Source organism: Dermacentor albipictus, chromosome 3 (assembly GCF_038994185.2).
Source record: "Dermacentor albipictus isolate Rhodes 1998 colony chromosome 3, USDA_Dalb.pri_finalv2, whole genome shotgun sequence".
NCBI classification, from domain to species: domain Eukaryota; kingdom Metazoa; phylum Arthropoda; class Arachnida; order Ixodida; family Ixodidae; genus Dermacentor; species Dermacentor albipictus.
In genome coordinates, this window is record NC_091823.1 from 182,857,541 (window position 1) to 182,879,839 (window position 22,299).

General features: G+C 44.7%; 1 protein-coding gene across 4 annotated transcripts in view; it reads left to right on the plus strand.

The window, feature by feature from the left end:
• Positions 1-22,299, plus strand: part of l(2)k09913 (lethal (2) k09913) — a 121,119-nt gene that overhangs the window by 71,040 nt on the left and 27,780 nt on the right. Inside the window, exon 5 of one of the 4 annotated variants that reach the window (XM_065451766.2) lies at positions 8,404-8,767. The exons of the other annotated variants lie outside the window; for them this stretch is intronic. The gene's annotated coding sequence lies outside the window, so the exon portion shown is untranslated. Of the gene's footprint in view, positions 1-8,403; positions 8,768-22,299 lie in introns of those variants that run through there. 4 annotated transcript variants of the gene reach the window in all.

The following is a 22,299-nucleotide window of genomic DNA, read 5'->3' on the forward strand; positions in this document are numbered from 1 at the left end:
AGAGAGATTGTCTACATCTGCCCTTGGCTTCCAAAATAATGAGTCCATATTCATTAATGAACACCTCTGCTAAGAGAATAAGATTCTTTTCGCAAAAGCTCGTCAAGCGAGAAGAGAGAAAAATTGGAAGTATGCTTGGGTATCGCAGGCCAAAATTCTAATGTGGAAAATTTAGAATTCTCGTGTACTGCACATCATTTCTGAAGATGACCTGAAAAAGGTAGCTTAGGAGCCTCTCAAGTTAAATCTTGTTTGTCACGTCAATCGTGACGTTTTCAATTCGTGATGTTGAACGGGAATTCCACAAAACCCAGTGTATTTCGATACTTCAACGTAACATTCGTAGTTTTTGTAGAAACAAAGGTATACTTTTTTCCTTTTTGGCACAGCATAATTTTACTTTTGATGTAATTGGCTTAACAGAAACTTGGCTAAGAGAAGGTGAGCACATCTCTATTCCGGGATACAGTCTTGTAAGCAATCCCAGGAATGCATTATCACATGGTGGTGGAGTGGCTCTACTAATCAAGCAGAGGTACCCTTTAGGATAATCACTGATACTGAAATTAGTAACAGAGCGATTGAATCTCTTTGTTTTTTTAGATTCATGCCTAGTTGTTGGTACAATATACCGGCCACCATGCTCAAGTCTGCCCGTTTTTTATCAATTGTTAGAATCTATCCTTTCCACTCTAAGTACTAAGAGCTATAGTACCATCACTGTTGTTGGCGACTTTAACATTGATATTAGCAATGACATGAACTATGAATTCTCGCACCTTCTGGAGTCATACAATTTTAAGAAAACAATCCATGAACCTACTAGATTGTCACTAAGTGCATCTACAACTATAGACCATGTATTATGCAACAGTAATAACATACATTCTGGCGTATACGATATGAACCTCACTGACCGCTGCCCTATTTTTCCATTATTACACAGCTCAAATAATACGATTGTAAAAAAGACCAACCTGGCAAATTGCAGGAATAATTACAAAAAACTGTGGCAAAAAATCAAGGAAAAAGAATTTCAAGATGAATTTAGCAGTGACACTCACATCGAATGCGCAAACTTTGCAAATGCATTAACACACATGATATCTCAGTGTAGCACATATAAAGAAAACAAATATGAGGTACCTTTGTGCCCGTGGATGAATAACACCATACTTACAGCAATAAAAGAAAAGGACTGGTGGTGCCAAAAACGGAAAAAGAACAGAGAGATAATGCAAAATTTTTGAATATCTCGTAACCACGTAGTAGCTCTTACCCGGAGGCGGAAAAAAGAATAAAATGCTTTCTTTATACAATAAGCACAAGACAATACCAAAAAAATGTGGGAAAATATAAAAGGAGTAATTGATAACCCAAATAAAAGACCGATCACTCCTGAACATGTCAATGCCAAGTGCGCCGACACTTCTAATGCGTACTTTACTAGCATTGGTCCAAAGCTAGCTGAATGTATTCCATTTACTGAAAGCAATGTCGGTTGCCCCATCCATGCATGCTTTTCCTTGGATCAAGTGGACAAGCATACATAACTTCAGTTATATCAGGCATGCCTTGCTACAAAGCTACTGGCCACGATGGCATTACCGTAAAACATTGAAAGACAATATGGATATTCTTGTGCCAGTACTCACTCAAATACTTAATAACTAAAGCCGAGGCACATACCCTGACATCTTAAAGATCGCAAGAGTTTCTCCTATATATAAAAGAGGCGACGTCAATGACCCTGGAAGCTATCGGCCTATCTCTGTGCTTAGTATAATAAATACTGTATTTGAAAAGGTCATCGTGGCTCAACTGAAGCACTAACTAAATGAAAACAAGCTTCTAACAAATTCTCAACATGGATTTAGACCAAATCGATCAACGTCATCAGCAGTGTTAGAACTAACCCGGAGTATATACACAGCTCTACACAAAAAACGAGTTTGCCGCAGGACTATTTTTAGATTTAAAGAAAGCATTCAACATGGTCTGTCATTCCATACTTCTAAAAAAATTGTGAACTAATGGTTTTAGCAAAGAAACAATAGACCTCTTTTCAAGCTACTAAACAGTTGAAAACAATGTGTAAAATTTGGCTCGTTTGCTTCCCAGTATACTTCTGTGGTTACAGGAGTTCCGCAAGGATCAGTTTTGGGGCCCATACTGTTCTCGCAATGACCTGCCGTTAATACTAAAGTCATCAAAAGCTGTCATGTACGCTGACGATACCATGCTATTATTTTCAGGTAAATCCCTTGGCGAATTGTAAACAGTTTGATAGCCGTAAAAAAAAACATTACTGCCTTTCCACTTAAAACTTCAAGCACGCTTGAAATAGCCTGGGTCTGCATTCCATCTTCGCATTCTAAGAACGTATTTGGAATATGTTATCGACCATCAGACAGTACAGAAACGTTCACGTCTTATTTGTATGAAAATCTTTGCGAAATTACTACGCAATTTCCTAAAGCCAACATATTCTTATTTAGTTATTTTAATTACCCAGAAATTGACTGGGCTAACCTAACGTCACCCTGCCAACACTCCAACGATTTCGTAGCGCTTGCACTAGACTTTTCTCTAGTGCAAATAATTCAGAAACCCACCCGTGGCAATAACGTCCTTGACCTCGTTTTCACATCCATCCCGAAACAGTTGCATCAGTTTCTTTGATGCCTGGTTTTAGTGATCATCTACTCGTTAACCTCACAATAGAGCTACCCTTATGCAAACGCACTACAACATCTAAGCGCATATTAAATTATAAGAAGGCTGATTTCACTGCCATCAACATAGGTTTGGAGAATTTCTACACCTCGTTTATGCGTAATTCTGTTTCCCGACCTGTTGAGGAAAACTGGAAGCTCTTTAAGAAAACACTAATGCAGCTTACACATGCTCATATTCCGCTAATTCACTTCCGGGTAAATAGTTCAAAACCATGGTATCACAGGATGCTACGCTCATTAAAAAATAAAAAGAAACGCCTGTTCAGAATTGCTGAGGCGACAAGGAACCCCATTGGCGTGGTTAAAACATAAAGAGTCCGAAAAAGGTTATTGCTGTAACATTCGTAGCACTAAGCACAAATTATTTTCACATGACCTCCAATCCATGATGCAAAATAACCCTAAAAAATTCTGGGCAGTGATCTCCCCTCAAAAAGACTCGAGCTGAATTTTACTCTAAGACAATACCGGAGCTCCTATTTCAGAAGAATCCTCAATTGCTTTTAATAATTTTTTATCTCAATGTTTACACGCGAGGATTGCTCTACCATTTCCGCAATCACAGACGTAAACTACAGGTATCATCATCAGCCTGGTTACGCCCACTGCAGGGCAAAGGCCTCTCCCATATTTCTCCAACAACCCCGGCCATGTACTAATTGTGGCCATGCCGTGCCTGCACATTTCTTAATCTCATCCACCCACCTAACTTTCTGCCGTCCCCTGCTACGCTTCCCTTCCCTTGGAATCCAGTCCGTAACCCTTAATGACCATCGGTTATCTTCCCTCCTCATTACATGTCCTGCCCATGCCCATTTCTTTTTCTGGATTTCAACTAAGATGTCATTAACTCGCGTTTGTTCCCTCACCCAATCTGCTCTTTTCTTATCCCTTAACGTTACACCTATCATTCTTCTTTCCATAGCTCGTTGCGTCGTCCTCAATTTGAGTAGAACCCTTTTCTTAAGCCTCCAGGTTTCTGCCCCGTAGGTGAGTACTGGTAAGACACAGCTATTATACACTTTTCTCTTGAGGGATAATGGCAACCTGCTGTTCATGATCTGAGAATGCCTGCCAAACGCACCCCAGCCCATTCTTATTCTTCTGATTATTTCTGTCTCATGATCCGGATCCGCAGTCACCACCTGCCCTAAGTAGATGTATTCCCTTACGACTTGCAGTGCCTCGCTGCCTATTGTAAATTGCTGTTCTCTTCCGAGACTGTTAAACATTACTTTAGTTTTCTGCAGATTAATTTTTAGACCCACTCTTCTGCTTTGCCTCTCCAGGTCAGTGAGCATGCATTGCAGTTGGTCATTCAATCATTCTTCTTCCTTGGCCGATGTGTCATGTGGTGTACCTCAAGGTAGCATGCTGGGTCCGCTATTATTTCTCATCTACATAAATGATTTGCCATCCAACATAACATCAGCAATCAGATTATTTGCTGACAGTTGCATAGTTTATTGCTAAATTAAGACACCCAATGACCACATCACTCTTCAAAAAGATCTAGATAAGATTGCAAACTGGTCCACGCTGTGTGGTCCACTACGTACAGAAAAATGCAAATAAATGACTGTCAGCAGAAAGAAAACTAACTCACTTTACACTTACTCGCTTCATAACAGTGCTGTCACTGTCACCCCCTTGTACAAATATCTCGGTATTCATATTACAACAAACTTATCATGGAAGGCGCACATAAAACATGTTACAGCAAAAGCATCTAGCACACTTGGTTACCTAAAACGAAACCTATGCGAAACCCCTTCAGCCACTTGTGAAATAGCGTACAGAACCTTTGTTCGTCCTCAGCTTGAATTTGCTTCCGCCATCTGGTCGCCACATCAGGAGTATTTAATAAATTATCTCGAATCTGTTCAAAACCGTGCTGTATGTTTCATCGTGAAAGATTACAGTAGGCTATCTAGCATTACTGCTATAAAGAAATCGCTATCACTCCCATCTCTTGAATCTAGAAGGACGATAGCTCTGCTTTGCTTACTTCACAAAATCACTCACAGTCAACACGCAACTACATTACCCCTTTCCTGCCCATTTTGCACATCTCGCCGCTTATAATACGCACACAGTTTAGCACTTGTTTTTGGACACACAAATGTATTTAACAAATCTGCATTACCTCTGGCAATAGCAGCTTGGAATGATCTTCCAAGCCACATTGTTGAAATTAATAATCTGGACTCGTTTAGAGAAACATTTAAAAAATTGATTCTGTAGTTATGCGCACACATTTCATTTGTACCATGTGATTTGACTGTCATCCTTACAAGCAGTTTATAAATATACATGCGTTTGCAGTTCTTTGCAGGAGTTTGATGAGCCATGTGCGTTTCTGATCGTCCAGAGTGTTCTTGTTATTCTTAGTTTGCTTGATGTTATTTGGCGTCTTTCGATTCCATTTTCTTTTCAATTGTTTGATTTGTTGTTAGCTATGTTTTCCATGTTAGCTATGTTTTTGCTCCTGTTTTCGCTACATGTTGTTTCTCTTACCGCCCTCACGCATTACTCCAGTTAGAGCCTGTGAGGTATGTGTATAAATAAATAAATAAATAAATAAATGCATGCATGAATGAATTAATTAATTAATTAATTAATGAACGAACGAATGAGCTAACTAACTAAATAACTAATAACTAACTAACTAATAAATAAATAAAGAAATAAATATAACCAGTGATTTATCAAACATATCAACTTGGTTTGCATGCAATAAATTAACACTAAGCAGAGATAAGACAAAATATGTAGTATTCAACTCTTGTTATTCCAAGTGTGACACAACAGGCATGCAAATTCACCTTCTATGTGGAACTATAGAACAGCTCGACCACATAAAATATTTAGGGGTATTATTGGACTGCAACTTGAACTGGAGACCACATATATCTAGTATATGCACAAAATTAGCTTTGGCTTGCTACTTATTAATAAAATGCAAAGAATATCTTGACCTTAGCGTACTTAAAGTTGTTTACTTTTCCACATTTCACTGTAACATCATACAGTGGAATCTCGATGATACAAATCTCACGGGGTCACGAAAAATATTCATATTAGCCGAAATTCGTATCATCGAAACAATTAAAACTATCTAAATTAAAGAGTCAGAGGTGAACTCACTTAGGCACACGTACGTAAAAAGCATTTATTTCTTGAAGAACAAGTCTTTAATGTCATTCTGCCTGTTTTTCTTTGTCAGGTCACTTAGCAGACGGTTCAAATCCATAAAAACGCGTGCACGTGTCGTTGCTGATTTCATCCGCGGCCATAGCACGCCTCAGAACTTCGAGCGCGTGCAGTGTTGCAGCCACCGGTGGTGGACCTTCACCGTCGTTCACGTCTAACACAAAGAACGCGATCCGAAGCACAGCAGCTACTCTGTCCGATGGCACGTGAAAAAGCACAAAAGCAGCAAAAGCGCCATCGCTTCAAACTCTTTGCGCCCAGTCGCGGCCGCCGTGCTGTTCGGCGCCGCATCCTCGTCTTCGCACCGAAAGAGAAGGGGAGAAATCGCGTGACTGCGCACTGTTCTCTTTCGCGGTAGCCGGTGGGGCGGCGTTATTAAGGCGAAAGCTTCGCCTCATGCTCGCGGTCACGTCCGTCCGTGCGCTGGAATCGTGCCAACTGTGGCGTCTCCTCCACGCAGCAGCGCAACCTCCTCCCCTCCTTAGCAACCGGCGCACCGGTGGGAGGCGTCGCTGTGCATAGCAACCATGACGTAACACAGCGGTAGAATGAGCGCGCGCGTGCGCGTGCGTTGGCCATGCGTCGGCGTTGGCCATGCGCCGCCGCTCCTTCGACATGCAGACGTCTCGTTGCAGTCGAGTGAGTGAGACGCATGGCTCCGAAGTGGCCCAGTGATTCCGCGCCAAGCGGTTCGGGGGAGTGGCAGCGGACACCGGATTCCCTCAACACCGAACGGCAGGAGAACAAGGAGCGAATGCGCATGCAACGACTGAACGTGTCACCAGATGCAAAAGCAAGAGAGGCAGAACGGAAACACCAACAGCGACCAATTAGATCGCCGGGTACCAAAGGCAGGGAAGCAGAACGAAAGCGACAGCGGCGACGGGCGATATCGCCAAACACCAAAGCGAATGAATTGGAGCGCAGACGGCAGCAGCAACTGACTATGTCACCGAACAGCAAAGCCAGGGAAGTGGAGCGCAGAAAGCAGCAGCGTCTGGCTTTCGCCGAGCACACTTAAGAATTTCCAGTGTCTTCGGTAATTTTCATATCAACCAACGCGGGTCGAAAATCGATTCGTAACAAGCATTCTCTAGCACGTTGCAAAGTAATGGGGCTCGGTCGGAACTACAGAAAAATTCGTATCATCCAAAAATTCGTATTAGCTGTGATCGTATCATCGAGATTCCACTGTATACTGTTCCGAATCATGGTCTAGCACATATAAAACATAAATAGATCCCGTCTTTCGGTTACAGAAAAGGGCCTTGCGCATTATGACATACACAAGCCCACATGATAGTAGTGACATGCTGTTCGGTCATCTCGGTATACTACCATTATCTCTGGCATGCGAAATGAAAGTTGCCATTTTGATTAGCACTATTTTACGTGGGAATCATTCATCATTACCAAGCCTGTTTATTACACGTAATTGCAGTACAAGGGGTGCAACAAATGTAAATTTCAACCTACTAGTCACTCGTAACACTTATGGGCAATGACTACTTGAGTTTCATAGTGCCAAAATTTGGAACGCAGTAACTCTTGAGGTAAAAATGGCCAACCATTTCGTGTCTGCTGTAAAAGAGCTATACCTATCAAAAAGTATGTGATTTTCCGTCAGCCTGGTTCTTCACTTGTTTCATACTGTGCCAGATTATTCCTCCTTGGATCTATTCAAAAAGCACAAAAGCACAAAAATCACAGACCTTCGCAAATATGTTACTTCTATGTATAATATGCTATTTCTTTTTTGCTTTTTTGTGTTTGTGTTTTCCTAACAGTTCTGTTTTATTACTAGTGATTGATATGCACTGTTTTCTTTTTTAATGGTTTTGATTGTATGTGTCCACCTAACTGTGTTAGGTTGTATTACTAATTACTAGATATGCGCTTGACTTTGTAGCTCCTGCTACGTATATGACTATGGGCGTACACTAGCCTTTGGCTACTGGCCCAACAGTTCTTTTATACAAATAATTATCAGTGAAAGATAAACTGAATTAAATTGAAATTGAAAATTGAAGTGGAGCACGTTGGAAACGTACATGAATAATGAACAACAGATTCTTCAAGCCTTGGAAAGCGAGAAGTTTCATGCATCAAGAAAGCGGTTGCGAACCACAGCTCATTCCCAGCTCGAAGATGCTTTGCTCCAGTGGGTTATTGACTGTTGCAACGTGCATGTGCCTTTGAGCGGATCTCTCATCATGGCACCAGGTGAGAAGTACGCTGCAATGATGAACATTGAATCGTTCAGAGCTTCAGAAGGTTGGTTCGCGAGGTTTTGAGAGAGACACGAACACGTCTTCAGAAGTGTATGCGGTGAAAAGGCCAGAGTTGTTGAAAGCGTGACCACCCAGTGGAAAAATGTGAAGCTGCTTGAGCACATCGCTGCATATGAACCAAGTGACGTGTTCAATGCCGACAAAACTGCTCTATTTTTCAGAGCTCTGCCCGACAAGACGGCGACTTTCAAAGGGGACCCGTGCATTGCTGGCAAGAAGTGCAAGCAAAGGATAACTGTGCTTTTTGCCGCCAATATAACTGGCACGGAACGCTTGCCACTTGTTGTCATCGGGAAAGCGCATAACCACGTTATTTTAGAAACATCAAAAGCCTTCCTGTCGAGTACAGAGCGAACAGGAAGGCTTGGATGACCTCGGACATTTTTTAAGGCTGGCTGTAGCAGTTAGATCGACACTTCATGTCTAAGGACCGTAAAATAATTATGGTTGTTGACAACTGCAGTGCACATAACTGTACAGTTGAACTGAAGAGCATCAAGGTAGTTTTTTTGTCACCCAACACTACATGTGCCCTTTAGCCGATGGATCAGGGTATCATTTACTACGTGAAGTCGAAGTACCGAAAGCATCTGCTACAGCGAATGATCTTATGCTCAGAAGTTGGAAAGCTGTATGAAGTGGACTTACTCGGCGCAGTGCACATCATCGCCCACCTGTGGAAACATAACCTCCGCAAGTCCTACTGTTTTCGGCATAGCGATTTTGTGAGGCCCGAGCATGCCGCAGTAGCCAATGAGGTGTCAGCCAAGTCCACCAATAATGACTGCCCAACTTTCGATGCTGTCCCTCCCACAGATGTGACCCTTCAGGACTACATTGCGATTGATGATTGTGTCGCCATGACTGGTCTCCTGACCGATGAAGAAAGTATTAACGATGTCACGGGCGCCCGGGACAACCATGATTCAGACGAAGAGTCATGCGAGAGGGTACAGCTGCGACCTCATCGCACCTCACGAGAAGTCATAGAGGCAGTTTTGATACTGGAGGACGTTTGCCTGGGCAGTTCTGACAGTTTGCGGGCTGTTGGCTACTTGGAAGAGTTGAGAAAAATTGTGATGTCAGCCGGAATCTGCGCGAAAAAGCAGATGACTATTGCAAAATACTTCAGTAAATAAAGGTATGCTTCTCCAACTTGATTTTAATCTTGTTTTTCCTGTTCATTCCTTATTTCACCATCCAGATAATTCTTGACATTTTTCCGGGTCCCGTGAGATCCGAATTAACAAGCTTTTACTGTATAGCCCAGAAGCCCCATGTCAAAAAAGGCTGTGTACAAATTGCACGCTGAAATAATTGAACTCAGAGAAATAAAAGAAGGTCTAGAAGAACTAAAAGAACTGAAACAGGAATTTTAAGGACTTGGGAGCCTTGAAAGAAGTACTCCAGGCAGTTGTAACAGAAACATAAAACAAGGTACTTAAATTGCACAATGCTAGGCCGATGCAAAAACTAGAGGAGCTTGAAATGAACCAGTGTTCCAACAGCTTAGACATTAAGGGTGTTCCTGTTGATGCTCAGCCAATAACTATTATTGAGAAGATTGGGGAACCTGTTGCAGAGGAAGTGCAAGATTCTGATGTTGATGCATGCCATAAGGTACCCAGCGAAACATAATTGTTGAATTTGTGTGCCGCATCAAGACAAGCAGTTTTCTTGCTTAATCACGAAGGAAAAAATTTGATACCAGAGTGCTTGGCTTTGATGAAAATAGTTCAATATTCATTAATGAGCACTTGACAAGACAAGGCATCATCATCACCGTCATTATCATCATCCTGTTTTATGTCCACTGTAGGACGAAGGCCTCTCCCTGCGGTCTCCGATTACCCTGTCCCGTGCCAACCGATTCCAACTAGTGCCCGCAAATTTTCTAATTTCATCGCTCCACCTAGTCTTTTGTCGTCCTCGATTGCATTTTCCTTCTGTTGGCACCCATTCTGTAACCCTAATGGTCCAGCGATTATCTAACCGGCGCATTACATGACCTGCCCAACTCCATTTTTTTTTTCTTGATGTCAATTAGAATATTGTCTATACCAGTTTGTTCTCTGATCCAAACTGCTCTCTTTCTGTGTCTTAACGTTATGCCTAGCAATCTTCGTTCCATCACTCATTGCGCGGTTCTTGACTTGTTCTCAAGCTTCTTTGTCAGTCTCCAAGTCTCTGCCCCATATGTCAGCACCGGTGAAATGCACTGATTGTACACGTTCCTTTTCAATAATAATGGTAAGCTTCCCGTCAGGAGCTGACAATGTCTGCCGTAAGGGATCCAACCCATTTATATTCTTCTATGAATTTCCTTCTTATGATCAGGGTTCCCAATGAACAGCTGACCTAGGTGAACATACTCCTTCAGAGACTCTAGAGGCTGACTGGCGATCCTGAACTCTTGTTCCCTTGCCAATCTATTCATCATCTTTGTCTTCTGCATATTAATCTTCAACCCCACTCATACACTCTCTCTGTGAAGGTCGTCAATCATTTATTGTAAGTCGACTGCAGTGTGGCTGAATAGAACAATGTCTTTGGAAAACCGAAGGTTGCTGAGATATTCACCGTTGATCCTTACGCCTAAGCCTTCCCAGTTGAATAGCTTGAATACTTCCAAGCACAAAATAAATAGCATTGGAGAGATTGTGTCTCCCTGTCTGACCCCTTTTTTTATAAATATCTTCCTGCTTTTCTTGTGTAGATTAAGGTAGCTGTAGAACCTCTGTAGATATTTTCCAAGGTATTTACGTAAGCGTTCTGTACTCCTTGATTACCTAATGCCTCTATGACTGCTGGTATCTCTACTGAATCAAATGCCTTTTCGTAATCTATGAAAGCCATATAGAGAGGCTTATTGTACTCTGTGGATTTCTCAATAACCTGATTGATGACATGGATGTTATCCATTGCATTGTAGAATATCCCTTCCCGAAGCCAGCCTGTTCCCTTGGTTGACTAAAGTCCAGTGTTGCCCTTATTCTATTGGAGATTATTTTGATAAATATTTTATATAATACTGAGAGTAAGCTAATAGGCCTATAATTTATTCTTTCACGTCTCCCTCCTTGTGGATTAGTATAATGTTTGGATTCTTCCAGTTTTCTGGGACCCTTGCAGTCGATAGACACTTCGTATAAAGAGCCGGCAGTTTTTCAAGCATTATGTCTCCTCCATCTTTGATTAAATCAACTGTTATTCCATCCTCTCCCGCCGCTCTTCCTCGTGTCATGTTTTGCAAGGCCCTTCTGACCTTATCGCTAGTTATAGACGAAAAAACCATGGCCAGGCGGTGCTACTGCGCCGCCTCCTGACAGCGCCCCAATGGGGAAACGCCAAGCAGCGCGGTCGCGTCGTGGCGTAGTCTCCGCTTCATTTACGTTGTGCCGTCCGCGCTTTTCTTCGCTGCTCATTCTCACGGCACTCCGTTTTCGACGGCGGCAGATTGCCTGCTTGCTCAACAGCGATGCAATGATTGCCGTGCGGTTTCAAGAAGGTTGCCGACGCCGACAGCTTTTTTTCGTGGCGGCAACCTCATGACAAGGGAGCGTCTGTTTCCGAACGTGTACGGCGTTGAACAAATTGTGGACGGTGATGTGAGAGTGAAAGCCAAGTGCGTGTCACAGGTGCCCGACAAGATCGTAGACGACGTCGAGTTAGAGGTACGCACCATGTTCAGAAATTTAGCCACTTTTATTTCAATTACAACATGAGTCACACTGGCAGCAGGAACTTCTGTTGTCATATTACTCGATGACTGCAGATCCATTAGGCTGCTTCTTGACGGTTCCATTACTTCACAAAGGCATGTTCTGGAGTCTGTTTCACACGTGTCTTGCTGCTGCTCAAGAGCTGTGTCGCTGCAGTACGGAAGCACATGTCCCGGTGGTGCTGACTGCTGAGAAGACTGTTGTGATTGCCATTGGTCTGTTTGGCGCCGCTTCCATCTGCATCACATATAAATGAAACAGTATGTGTGCCTATTTGTTGTGGGGATTAAATTACTCCCAATAATATGTTTGCAAAGGTAACGTTCCTGTGATTGTGTGCATATATTATTCTACAAGAGTGGTACCACTGCAAGTTATGATGCTTGCACACTTAGATACTTAGAAAGCATGGGCAAACAACAAACATAACGCGCACGTCTCGAGCGGCTGATTTCTGATCTGCCGCTTCCCGACGCATGCGACTACCGCGGCTTGCATTAAATACGGTCTATTGCACAAAAGTAGCGCGTGGCCCCTTTCGTTACCTGCACAACTAGTAATTTAAATTGCAGCGTTTGGAAAAGGGAAATCATTCTCTTGAGCTCGTCCATGCCGATCGCGAGGGAAGCCACAGTGCAATCAAATAAATTCGGGGATTCTAAGTGCCAAAACCATGCCAAAACCATGAAATCATTATGAGGCCCACTGTAATGGGGAGTCTCAGGAATAATTTTAACCTCTGGGGGTTCTTTAACGTGCACAAAAATCAAAGCACGCGGTAACAAGGGTGTTCTTGCATTTTGCCCCTTTCGAAATGTGACAGCCGTGGCTGGGAATCGAGCACGCGTCGTAGAGCTCAGCGGCGCAACACGCATGCATTTACCGCTAACAAACAGCGGATGCCACCACAATTCAACAACGCGACACGACTAAACAAACGGCCGTGCACTAAAAACAGGCATATGACTATTCCGCTTTCAAGATATTACACGCGAATGCGAAAGTATGAGACTTACTTGACTCGGCCGCGCACTGCAGTTATCCATGCTTGTCGTCTGTCCTTCTCGTACCACTTCCCAGGAAATCTGTAGAACATCACGGGCTGCATAGGACCTTTCGTGTCTTCGAGGCTGCTGTGGCAATCAACAACACATCAGTATTACATGCCACCTTTTCTGGCTGATGAGGTCGCACTCGGCATCGCAAAAACCACGCGCACGAGCGCTCCCGCCGTACAGAACACGGGCGCGTGCCAGCACAGCAACGACCCTCGAAACTTCCATCGGTCCGCTAGGGGAGCATTCGGCGCTAGTGCCATGCGGGCAAACTTTAGGTTGCCTCGTCTATAGGAGGCGTTCCTGTATCCTGCTCATTACTGTTTCTAATTAAGGTATCCTGACTCTTCTGGGTACTGTAAAGGTCGGTATCGAATTCTTCCGCTGCTTTTACTATACCTCATAGGTTGCTGATGATATTACCCTGCTTATCTTTCAGTGCACACATCTTGGTTTGTCCTATGCCAAGTTTCTTTCTCACCGATTTCAGGCTGCGTCCAGTTTTTACGGCTTCTTCAGTCTTTCTCACGTTATAGTTTCGAATGTCTCTTATTTTTGCCTTGTTGATCAGTTTTGACAGTTCCGCAAATTCTATCCTATCTTTTGAGTTGGACACGTTCATTTTTTGTCATTTCTTTATTAGGTCCTTTGTTACTTTGGCAATGTAAGCAGTTCATAAGTGCTGCGAAACAAAGGAAGAATGAGGTTGGTCGGAAATATGTCTGGACCACTGGGGGAAAAGCAATGGTGAAGCGCAATGAAACGTCTCCTGTTCTACATATCTTCAGTATTGGAGATATCAGCAAAATGATAAGCTAATATTTTTCTTGTTTTTTTCTTGAGAATGACTTTTTATGGGTTTGAGTCCAGATATGGCTTTGGTCGATAAATGTCTATATCATGATTACGTTTCATTTGGAAATATATCTGCCAGTTTACAAAAACATATTTCCATGAGCACGAGCACTAAAATACACCGCTAAACAACAGGACAAGTGAAGGGACACAGACAATATTTCCATGTTTCATTTAACAGTCCAAAGTGCAAAAGTTAAGCAAGAAAAATATTGAAGAACTGCTCCAACAGACCAAAACTTGTCCCAGTGTGCCCGTTTTTACTTGGACATAGTTATCTGATAAGGATTACCTCATACGGTTCGAGAACTACACCTGTCACAAACGTAACCGTACTTATGCTAGACGTGGTGGTCTAGTAGCCTATTTTCAAAATGATCTAAACTTAGAGAAAATTGCAGATTTCTTCTTAAATAATCATAATGTTGAATGCCTCACTATTCTCTTAAAGCACGGACCTTTGCAGTAGTCTACAGACCACCCTGTGGCAACAGAAAGGAATTGTTTTCCCTTTATGGATAAGCTACTATCTTATCCCAGTGGAACAGCAAAATGTTCGCCATACTAGGCAATTAAAACATAGATGTCATGGCTGAAAAATACAATAAGACAATATAACCAGCTGCTGTACTCTTACGCATGCTCGAATATTATAACCTTGCCAGCACGAGTAACAGCACATAGTGCCACCATGTTCGACATCTTTATCACTAATGTACATGTTTCTTCTGCGACTGCTGGTGTCATGTCCTCTGACATAAGTGATCACCTTCCAATCTTTTGTTTTCTGCCTTGTTCCTAGAAATACAAGCAAAATGTGCCTGTATATTCTTGCCCCCTCGTCGACCAAACAAAGCTAGCCTATTTTTGCTTTCTTATCCGTGAAAATAACTGCGAATCTGAGCTAACTGAAAGTGACCCAAATAAGGCGTACAATTCATGAACTAATCGCTTGGTATGACATAGCCTTCCTACAACATAGTGCTACAAAACAACCCAAAAAATTAGAAAGCTGTATCTACAGCTTTCTAATTCGCATTTGATATGCATTTCACGAAAATCAAAATAAAATGTGCCATACGTTTGTTCAAACACGAGACATAAATTATTTAGCAAAATTCAAGGAGTACCTTAACCAAGTAAGTTCAGAATTGAAAAAGGCAAGAGAAAAATATTATGAGAAAGTGTTGTTGCGCATTTATAGAAATCCAAGAAAAGTTTGACTGGAAATTAAGAAGCTATCTGGAGGATAGGCTAGCACTCAAGACCTACGAATACGTTCTGTTAACGGTATTCTTGCAGATTATGAAGCAGTCTCTGCCCTAAATACTCACTTTGTTCAATGCAGCAACATTTCTGTATAAGATCCAGAAGGGATGGGGCGTACTGTTATTTATTTATTTATTTATTTATTTATTTATTTATTTATTTATTAGGGATGCTATTGGTGCAGTCAGGACCAAGATAGGAGTGGAGTAATAAAAATTAAAAAAGGTGAACATACTAGACAGAACACAAGCACCATCCAATCGGTGCTGAATTACACACTTTAAAACGGGACTGATCTGTCCATAACAAAGTATACAGAGTAAATACTACTAAACACAGAACACTGGGAAAACACTCCATGTTTAACACAAAAGCCAAGAACACAATGCATCAGCCGCTTGATTTCAACAATTCTAAGACACCAGCAGAGACACTTGGAGCAAGCACTACATGTTGAGGAAGTTGTTCCAGTCTGTCGCTGTGGAAATGAAAAAAGAATGCTGATAACACCATTTAGAAAACTTTAGTTCTTTTACGTGCCTAAAATGCTTACCCCAACTGACGCGTGATGTGGTTTCGCTTATGTATTGTTGCTGTTTGGTGAGTACTATGTTGTTCATGATTTTGTAGAAAATAATTAGCCTTTTTTGTTTCCTCGGTGTTAAAGCGAGAGCAAGTCAGCTAAGGTATAAAGCGGTGTTCCTGAATCTTGTAGTTGGAAGCGAGAATAGATAAAGCGAAGTGCACGTCGCTGCACTCGTACCAGTTCAGTTGTCAGTCTTTGAGTGTACGGATCCCATGCCTCACACGCGTATTCCAGTATTGGGTGCACCAACATCTTGCAAGCAGTTAGTTTAGTATCCTGTGTAGCATGTTTAAGTGAACACCTAATGAATCTCAAGAGAGAGAGAGAGAGAAAACATTTAATAGGACCATCGAGGTGGTTGCTCTTGAGGTCGAGTGGGTGGTGTCTTCATTCCAGGACTCCACTGGCCATGGCTACTCGACGTACTTGCTGGACGAGAGCTTCTTGTCCCGCCAGGGTATCGCCGGTCAGCTGTACCTCCCACCGCTCAAATGACGTGCTAGGCGTCTTTAAGTGTTGAGGTTTGCCCCCACACCCCCACGAGATGTGAAAGAGTGTAGGGCGTGTGTCTCCGCACGAGGGGCAGATGCCGCGATATGTATGTGGGAGCATTTTACTGTATCTGGGTAGGTTTGGAAATGTGTTGGTCTAAATAAGTCGGAGAGCTACGGCATCTTCAGTGCTGAGCTTGCTGTGAGGCGGAGGGTAAATCCTGCGGTTGAGTCGCTGGATCTCGAGTCGGTCGCAGTAATTGGACGGCAGGGGCATGAAGGTAACGGGTGGGGAGTGATGAGACGATTGTTCTTGCCCCGCTCCATTGATTAGTGCTCGAGCTAAGGCGTTCGCCCTTTCATTCCCCTCCAGACCCGCGTGGCCCGGCGTCCACGTGATTTGACGGTATTTTTGCAGCCTCGGGCCTAGAATCTGAGACGCCAGCAGCGGTGTTCGTCTGTTGGGAAAGTTACGGCAGGCCTGTTGCGAGTCGGTAACAACATGGACTTCCCTGCCTACCCTGTCTTCTTGCTTTATTACCAGCGCTGCGGCTATGGTCTGAGCAGCTGGGGTCTCTGCCCTTATAGAGGCCGCGAGGGTCAAGGAGTTGTCTCTCCCGTTCACGGCGGCTATCACACAATGTTTTGTTGGCCCTAGCAGCTATGTTAAGTACATGTGTACTCCAGCGTAGTCTGAAGTTATGGTCACTCCCAAGTGTGTATATTCTGTAATCCAATTCAGTTTGTTTCCCTGGGTTGAGTACTCAAATTAGAGCAGCTGGTGTTTGTGTGCGACTGTTATACATACTGTTTTTGTGGGATTTAAAGACATTTGCCACTTATTACATCATTCGTTGATAAGGCACAGATAATCATTGAGCTTAATTTGATCATCAACAGAGTTAACATGAGTGTAAATAATACAGTCACCTGCAAATAATCTGGCCTTAATTTCTGAGTCTACAATGAGATCGTCTATATATACAAGAAACAGTAACGGCCCCAGTAACGAGCCCTGAGGTACTCCCAAAGTTGTATCACACACCCGAGATGAATTCTTGTCAACACTCACAAACTGCCTGTGGCCCACCAGAAAAGATTCTAGCCAACGAATGATACTTGGGTTTCTGAGTGCTGAGTGACACTTGCTTAAAAGTTTTCTATGATTTACCTGATCAGAGGCTTTCCTAAAGTCTAAATAAATTATGTCGATTATGCCCCTTCTAATCAAAAAGTTCGCTAAGATCGTGCAGTGTTTCTATTAATTGTGTGACCATTGACATTTCCTGCCGAAAACCGTGTCGGCAACTGTTGAAGAATTCAATATCTGTTAAGTATTCGCAGATGTGTTTAGAAACACTGTGCTCTAGAAGCTTACAACAGGTCAACATTAAAGCAATTGGGCGGTAAATACTGACCATTTTTGGATCTCCAGTATCGAGAATAGGGACTATTTTGCTAATTTTACAGTCATCCGGTACCGTACTTGTTGATAACGACTTCCTAAAGATTAGTATGAGGTATTAGGCTGAAAATTCTGCATATCGCTTCAAGAATAAATTAGAAATATCATCAGGGCCCATTGAATTTGATATTATTACGATATCATCGAGCGATGCTCATGAAACGAGCCGCCGCGAGAACGACAATGAAGTTGGTTGGTGTGCTTGGCGCGAGTGAGTGTCGGCCTGGCTGCCTGGCTCCAGTGTAAATAGCCTGTAAATAGCCTCTTCTGTCTGTGTCTTTCCACACGCAACATTCTGGTGGAGGTCAGTGATCCCCGTCCTCACCACGGAACTCAGAAGTGGTCGGCACACTGAGCTTGTCACCATGCCTCCCGGTGACGCGCCCACCTCTGCAACGGCTTCGGCTTGTCCCACTGCTCCAATCGTCACGGTCGCCCCACATCGTGACCCAGGTGTGTTCTCTGGCCTGGAGGGCCAGGATGTTGACGACTGGATCAAACTCTATGAACACGCCAGTGCTATAACAGATGGGACCCAACGATTATGCTCGCCGATGTCATATTTTATCTCAGTGGCACCCCATGCGTGTGGCACCAAGCGCATGACGACAAGATAACCAGTTGGGACAATTTCAAAGAGAAGCTACGGGAACTGTTCGGCGATCCCATTGGGCGCAAGGCTGCCGCGAGAAAGGCTTTTGCGTTTCGTGTTCAGTCATCTATGGAGCCGTACGTTTCCTACATCCTCGACGTCTTAGCTCTATGCCGCAAAGCTGATGATGCTATGTCCGAAGCCGATAAAGTGTCACATATTCTAAAAGGCCTCGCCGACGACGCTTTCAGTTTGCTTGTTTTCGGCAACGTCTCGACTATCGACGCCATCATCAAAGAATGCCGTCGCCTTGAACAAGCTAAGAGCCGCCGTATCACACACCACATCACGCGGCTACCCAACACTGCTACTACGTCGACATGTGAGGGTTGACCACGTCGGACCACCACCTGTGATGACGTCACCTGTATTGTTCGTCGCGAACTCGAGGCCACCTGTTCGCCAGCTTTCTCCATGATGCCACCCGATCCGCCAGCAACCACTATTGCGATGATCCAGGCCGTCATCCGACAGGAATTTGAGAACATGGGTCTGAACTCCGTGTGTTCCACGTCTCAACCCAGTGTTCCCCAGTTCTCTAGCGGCCCTCCTCGTCCTCGGCAGTCCTTTTCCGCCACATCTCGCTCCTGATGACCAGCCGATCTGCTTCCACTGCTGTCGCATCGGCCACGTCGTTCGTCACTGCCGCAACCGATGGCCACTACCTCCTCGGACATACACCGCCGCTTATTCCCGCACCTTTGGACCTTCCGTTCCCTATACCAGCCGCCATAAATCCACTGCTGCTGATGCTCCTGCTCCGAACCTTCGGTACAGCCGCTCGCCCTCACCTCGACGCCATCAGTCTCGTTTGCCCCAACCCCATCGCTTCTCTTCCCCGCCTATCGCCTCCCGGATCCAGCCAAAAAACTAGGCACTGCAGCTTCTGGAGGTGAAGCTGCATTGTCGGCCCTGCCCTAAAATTTTCTGCTCACATTACCCACGAACCGAAACCTTCTTGACGTTGACGTTGACGTCTATCCTGTCACGGCACTCATCGATACAGGAGCACATCTTTTAATTATGAGTGCTGCCTTCCGACGACGACTGAACAAGCTCCTCACCGCAGCATCGGCACATGTCGTCCGCGTTGTGGATGGCAGTATTGTGCCTATCATTGGCATGTGTACGGCTCACGTCAGCATTGCCGGCCGCCACACTCCTGTCCTTTTCCCCGTAATTGCTCATTGTCCCCACGACCTCATTCTCAGCCTCGATTGTCTCTCCACACATTCTGCTCTTATTGACTGCTCTTCCAGTGCCCTTCGCCTTGAGTTGCCGATGCTCGCAGAACCTTCCGACACACCCCTCTGCGGCTTACGTCCCACCGGCTTTCTTCGCCTGCAGCCAAAGTCAATAGCCTACATTGAACTGTTGTGTTTCCCACCAGTTCCTGACGGCGAGTAACTTGTCACTCCTCTGCCCGACATTCCAATAAGGTATGACGTTACAGTGCCTCACAGTATATTTAATATTACTGGGAACCGCACTCCCATGCCTGTCTGTAACTTTGGATTGGCAAAGCAAATTCTACCACAAGGTATTTGCCTTGCACCGTTGATTGTCTCGGCGACCAATACGTGGCAGCGTTATTGACCGATGGTTCATGGAGCTTAGCAGGCCCCTCACGCCAGCCTCAGGTGCCGATCCCAATATAAAGAAAATGGTTGCGACGGACCTACCCTCGGTGCAGGCTGAAGAGCTATGCCAAGTATTATCATCCTACCGAGATATTTTGGACACCGACGATCGCCCTTTGGGCCAGACGCTCGTGGTCAAGCATCGGATTATTACTGGCGATGCTAGACCTACTCACCGACAACCGTATCGTGTTTCTGCGTCGGAACGCCGCATAATTCAAAACGAAGTGAACAAAATGCTCGATAAAAAGATCATTGAGCCTTCTTCGAGTCCCTGGGCGTCACCTGTGGTGTTGGTTAAGAAGAAGGACGGCACGTGGCGCTTCTGTGTAGACTACCGTCATCTGAACAACATTACTAAGAAGGACGTCTACCCACTCCCACGTATAGACGATGCCCTTGACTGCCTGGACGGTTCCAGCTATTTCTCGTCTATTGATCTTCGTTCGGGATACTGGCAGATTGCTATTGACGATATGGACTGAGAAAAAACCGCATTCATCACACCTGAAGGCCTATACCAAGTTAAAGTAATGCCGTTAAGATTATGCAGCGCCCCTGCCACCTTCGAGCGTATGATGGACTCCTTGCTCCAAGGTTTCAAATGGTCCAGATGGCTCTGCTACCTTGACGACGTCGTCGTCTTCTCGCCAACGTTCGACACTCACCTTGAACGTCTCACAGCTATACTTGATGTATTTCAAAAGGCGAAGCTGCAACTTAACTCGTCCAAATGTCGTTTTGGCCATCGGCAAATTACTCTTCTGGACCATCTCGTTGACGCTTCCGGAGTACAGCCTGATCCTGACAAAACTCGCGCTGTCAGAGAGTTTCCGGTTCCGAAGACAGCCGCAGACGTTCAAAGTTTTGTAGGGCTATGCTCATACTTTCGTCGTTTTATTCAAGATTTTGTGGCAATTGCTAAACCCCTCTCTAATCTTTTGAAGAAAGGCGTACAATTCTCGTGGGGTACTGCAGAAGCCGCTGCTTTCTCTCGTCTCGTTACTCTTCTCTGCTCACCACCCATTCTCGCCCACTTCGACCCTGATGCCCCTACAGAATTGCGTACAGATGCCAGTGGTCATGGCGTAGGTGCCGTCTTAACCCAGCGTCAACGTGGCCAGGATCACGTTATTGCTTATGCGAGCCGCCTCCTCACACCATCGGAGTGCAACTATTCCATTACGGAACGAGAATGCCGTGCTGTAGTCTGGGCAGTTGCAAAGTTCCGTCCTTACCTTTACGGTCGCCCTTTTTCCGTAGTCATTGACCATCATGCTCTCTGCTGGCTCTCTTTGCTAAAAGATCCTACAGGCTGGCTTGGTCGATGGGCTTTGAGGCCACAAGAATTTTCATATGCCGTGGTGTACAAGTCTGGCCACCTGCACCAAGATGCTGACAGCTTGTCGCGTTACCCTGTTGACGAATCTGACTCTTCTAATATTACCAGTGCTTCTTGCATATTCTCTGTATCACAGCTGCTTCATTTCGCCGATGAGCAATGCCGTGACGCCTACATCAGAGCACTCATCGACAGTTTTGAACACTCTCCGGCCGATGCTACTCTATGCCTCTTCGTCCTCCGCGACGGTACTCTGTACCGTCGTAACCTACATCCGGACGGCTCTGAGTTCCTACTTGTAATACCTAAACACCTCCGCTCCACCGTTATAGAAGAGCTCCACGATGCACCAACGGCAGGACATCTCGGCGTATCTCGAACCTATGACCGTGTACGTCGCCGTTTTTTCTGGCCGGGTCTTGTCCGTTCCGTACGACATTACGTCGCCGCTGGTGAAGTTTGCCAACAACGCAAGAAGCCTTCCCAGCTCCCCGCTGCTTACCTGCAGCCGCTCGACATTCCTGTCGAGCGGCTGCAGGAGCGGCTGTCGAGCGGCTGTCGAGTGTCGGCTTAGACCTTCTCGGCCGATTTCCGGAATCTACATCAGGGAACAAGTGGGTTACAGTCGCGGTGGACCACGCGACCCGCTACGCCGTAACCCGTGCTCTTCCGACCAGTTGCGCAACTGATGTTGCGGACTTCCTCCTCCTACAGGATATTATTTTGGTGCATGGTGCTCCCCGTCAATTGCTAACAGACCGTGGCCGTACGTTTTTGGCCAAAGTCATTGACAAAATCATGCGTGCCTGCTCAATACGGCATAAATTTACCACCTCCTACCATCCCCAAACGAACGGCCTCACTGAGCGCTTGAACTGCACCCTTACAGACATGCTATCCAAATATGTTTCCGACGACCACCGTGACTGGGACCTGGCTCTACCTTACATTACCTTTGCATACAACTCTCCCCGTCTCGA